This window comes from Notamacropus eugenii, chromosome 1, assembly GCF_028372415.1.
Source record: "Notamacropus eugenii isolate mMacEug1 chromosome 1, mMacEug1.pri_v2, whole genome shotgun sequence".
Taxonomy (NCBI): Eukaryota; Metazoa; Chordata; class Mammalia; order Diprotodontia; family Macropodidae; genus Notamacropus; species Notamacropus eugenii.
In genome coordinates, this window is record NC_092872.1 from 178,616,687 (window position 1) to 178,621,256 (window position 4,570).

The window sequence follows — 4,570 nt, forward strand, 5'->3', positions numbered from 1 at the left end:
GAGTTGCTCATCTGTAAGTTCCCTATATCAACAGAATCACAAATCTAGTCCCTGTCCCTGCCCCTTGACTTCCCTGAACACTTTATTTTCTATGCCTAACCTGGTTGTATGTAGCTCTAATGATCTTGTCTATTTAAGACAGAAAGTCAAAAAAGTTCAAAAGTTTAAAAGAATGAGCATCTAGTTACTAGTTCTTAAATTCCACCATTAGCCATAATGGCAAAGTGCAGGGTTACTGAAGTAGTTTGGAGAGCTGCATTTTTAGACAAGAAAATAAGTAAGAAAAAGTGGTCCTATATTTAGGGGAAGGGCTTGATTAAAAAGACCTCTTTTCACCATTTGTATTTTTAAGTGAAATTTAGTTGTTAACTTTAAAATAATTTCAGTTAAGATATAGTTTCATTGGTTTCTTTGATAAATAAAAACAATGCACTTTAAGATGGAGTATACAATAAATGTTACCCTTTAATATAATATAATTCCTTATATTTTTCACACTGTTATGTGAATGGGCAGATCTTGGGGTCAGAGATCTAAGTTCAAATGTCATTTCTAGTTTTTTTTTTTTAATTGACAACCATTTATTAAGGGCCTACTATATGCAAATCACTGTGCTAGGAACAGGGTGAGGGTAGGGTAAAGATACAAAAATTATTAGGCCACCATCAATGCACCAGAGGCAAGAGAAAAGGAAAAGCCTACCTCAGTCAGGAAGTCTTTTATATCCTTTATTCTTAGAGGAGCAACCAACAACTGTCTTCTCAAGGTACAGCCAAGCTCAAGGCAAGCAAAGAAGCTAACAGCCTCTCCTGGTGCATCCTGACATGACACTCAGTCCTTAATGGACAGCCTGTGTTCTTCTAGGAGAACTCATCACTAGATGAAGAGCATCACCAGCCCACACTGGAGGGAGTACAGGAACATGTCCATCGGCACTGTTGATCTCAGAACAAAAGGCTTACCAAGGAGGTTCCCATCAGCATCTGCAGACCAGCACAACTCAATGATGTTCTTGATGGATTTACCATAGGGCCTGCAGGAGACAAAAACCAATGTCTTGATGGCTTTGCAGTTTCGGATGTCTTGAACAACTCTGTTTCTCAGTCCATACTGGGATGGATCTACCAAAGCCATGAGTGACCAGCCATCCTCCTGGGACTCTAATACCTACAATAAAATCTCCTTCACATTGCCAGGGTGAGATTCCCAGTTGATGATGCCATTGAAGGCTGAAGTCCATTTAGGGTCCTCCAGTGCCTGCCCTACTAGGCCCATACTAAAGATCTGGGATGGCTGCCAAGCCAGAGAGAGGGCAGTGGCACCAGTTCCATGGCTAAAATCAAAGATGACAGTATTGGGGTCCACTCTACCCAGCTTTCCCACTCTCCGGTACAGAACTTCTGTTGCAGATGTATTAAGCTGAAGAGACTCCTGGAGAGATTTGAACCTTCAAGCCCAGGATTTTTTCAAAGAGGTGTGGCTCTCCAGAAGGGAGTTGGAAGGGGGTTAGCTATTGGTGGTGAGGGGTCCTTTCTTTCACATAAAATGAGGTCAAGTCACACACAGTTCTAGGCCCCATAGAGAAAAACTCCTTTATTTCTTCCTTCTGAACACAGAACTCCTCTTGACTTAATTCCTGGGGATTGAAGATGATAATGGCTATCCTATGCCCAAGGAAGGTGGTACGCACTATGAGTTCATGCCAGGGCCCCCTTTGTGAGAATCAAAGGGACCCAGTGTGGACTGCCACAGAAATGTCTCAAAGCACTGCACTACCTGGTTGTGCTTTTCAGGGATATCTTTCAGGTGGCTAGAATGTACGCAAAAAACATACAACCCTCCCCAAGACTTCAGGTAGCAGTCCATGGTCTTTGTGTTGCCATTTGGGTCTTGGTTAATAGAGAAGGAAGATTTATTTCTGTACCTATCAATGACAGGAGAAGGTGTAAAAGGATGGAGAAGAGAACACAGTCTCTCAGACCTTGGTGCCATGGGCTCTGGGTCACCAGCACCAATCTTGTGGATTTTTCTTCAGACTTTCAAATTTCACCTTCAGTTGTTCCTCATAGTTCAGTCTCCACAAGAGAAACAACTGATCTGCCGACCTTTTCCTCCAAAACTCAAGATTTTGGCTTGATTCTTCCTTCCAGTTTGTTCTCTCTCTCTGCCTCCCCTCAGTCATCACATCAGTAACAGTTCCTTCACATGCTGTGCCCAGAAATGCTCAAGGCCAACCTTTTGGCTGGCTGGCACACCAAGGAAGCGGTCTCACTTTGGAGAAGAGAACCATTCTGAAAAGGAAGGATCTTTGGTTGGCCATGGTATTCCCTCCACGGATCTCTGGCTGGTCAGGAACACATCTACCCAAAGGACACATCTACTCCCAGGACAGTGGGGTGGACTAGGAACAAGGAAGAGGGAAAAACATCCATCCTCCAGAGCAACAAATACGTATACCCAGCATGGCTCAGTGGAAAGAAGGGAAGAATTAGAATAAGGAAGGCTAAGTTCTCTCTCTCTCTCTCTCTCTGTGTGTGTGTGTGTGTGTGTGTGTGTGTGTGTGTGTGTGTCTCTCTGTCTGTCTCTCTGTCTCTGTCTCTCTCTCTGAGCAATGGGCAAATCCAGCCTCAGACACTTACTAGCCTAGTGACCCTGGGTAAGAACATTTGCCTCAGTTTCCTCATCTGTAAAAAGGGCCTGGGCTGGATCCACGGCGCCACCCTCCGAGTGCTCAGCTCTCCTTCCCTTCACAGCGCTGCTTTTGGAGTAGCCCCAGGCTCAGAATCGCCAGGGAAAAAACCTCATTTCCAGTTTTTACTACTTATTAATTAACATTGAGCAAGTCACTCAGCCTCTGAGGACTTCAGTATTCTTATATGTAAAATGGTGACAATAACACTTGAATTATCTGCTCAGTCCTCACAACTTCTATGTCAACCCCCAATCTTTCAACCAAGGTCTCAATGTCAGACCTCAGTCCCTGATATTTCACCTGAAGTACCCGTTCCCTCACCAATGGTCCTAATCCTTCAATTTAAATGACTAATCATACACCTGAGGCTCCTAATCCCTCACTTTGGACCTTGTTAACTTAAGTGCTTTGTAAACTTAAAAATGTATGATAAGAGTAATGATATCACTTACTGAAGCTCTAATCCTGGGCAAAACGTTACCTTCCAAACCTCATTCTCTTCATCTGTAAAATGAGGCAGGCTTGGGTCATCAGAACTAGATATTGTCTGAGATCCCTTCCAGTTCTAACTCCTAGGTTCATCACACAAAATGTAAACTACTAGTGTTATTAACTGCTCCCTTCCTTCATGAAGCCATTGCTGAGATTCCTCCCTTTGGGTCTGTATTGCAACTGACTTATTGCTTAGCCATTTTCAACATAAGTCAACAGAATGAGTTTGTTTTGAATTTAGAATGTCCGGTCATCTGGTGGGGGGTGGTATACCTGGTCACATTCGTGTATTTTAAGGTGTGATTCCAATGAATGAGACTCCAATGGGTGGACTAGGAACAAGGAAGAGGGGAAAACATCCATCCTCCAGAGCAACAAATACGTATACCCAGCATGGCTCAGTGGAAAGAAGGGAAGAATTAGAATAAGGAAGGCTAAGTTCTCTCTCTCTCTCTCTCTCCTCTCTCTCTCTCTCTCTGTGTCTCTCTCTGTGTGTGTCTCTCTCTCTGTGTGTGTCTCTGTCTGTCTCTCTGTCTCTGTCTCTCTCTGTCTCTCTCTCTCTGTCTCTGTCTCTCTCCTCTCTGTCTCTCTCTGTCTCTCTCTCTCTGTCTCTCTCTGTCTCTGTCTCTGTCTGTCTCTCTGTCTCTGTCTCTGTCTCTGTCTCTGTCTCTGTCTCTCTCTCTCTCTCTCGCACAAAAACACGCACACACTGTGTATCAGTGGGCAAGTCATTTCACTTCTAGGAACCAAAGTTAATTCCTCTGTGCAGAGGAAGAAAGTCACAGGGTTGTTAGGAGTGAAGAGTTTGTAAACTTTAAAGTTATAAAAGTTATAAAAGTCTATGTTATACACACAATTAGAGAGCAGCACAGCTAAAGGCTCTCAGTACCTTGGACAGAGGCGGGGGTGCAGCCCACTATGCGAGAGGAAGACGCATTGAACTCCACCCTCAACCCCAGCTACTTACTTCCCGATCGCCCAGAACAATCGCTGAAAGGAAAAGACAAACTTTCAGAGACACCTGTACTTGATCGGCTCCTAAATCAGAGATCACCCAAGGATTGTCTCATTTCTGTCACTACCACGCTCCCCATCCTAACTTCCTGCTTCATTTTCAGATCGGCTTCATGCAGGAAGTTGAGAAGATTGAAAGGTCAGCCTCAGTTCCCCACTTTGGAGGATGCACTGAGGGTAAGAGAGGGAAGAGAATTGTGTATTAGTTTTTCAGACTGAAGAATGGGCCGGGAGAGGAGAGGAGTGGGTTAGGTGCTCCGAGGGGAAAACAATAGTCAGGGGGGAGAGGAAAGGGGGCAGGGAAGACTGAGGGTCAAAAGGGTCATCTGGAAGTGGAGAGTTTGTCCTGGCTATGGTCCGGCCAGGCTTTAG

The 4,570-nt window shown here is 44.5% G+C and overlaps 1 pseudogene; it reads right to left on the reverse strand.

Annotated features, from left to right (window-relative positions):
- Positions 1-714: 714 nt before the first annotated feature.
- Positions 715-2,320, reverse strand: LOC140511111 (tRNA (uracil-5-)-methyltransferase homolog B pseudogene; annotated as a pseudogene).
- Positions 2,321-4,570: the final 2,250 nt, after the last annotated feature.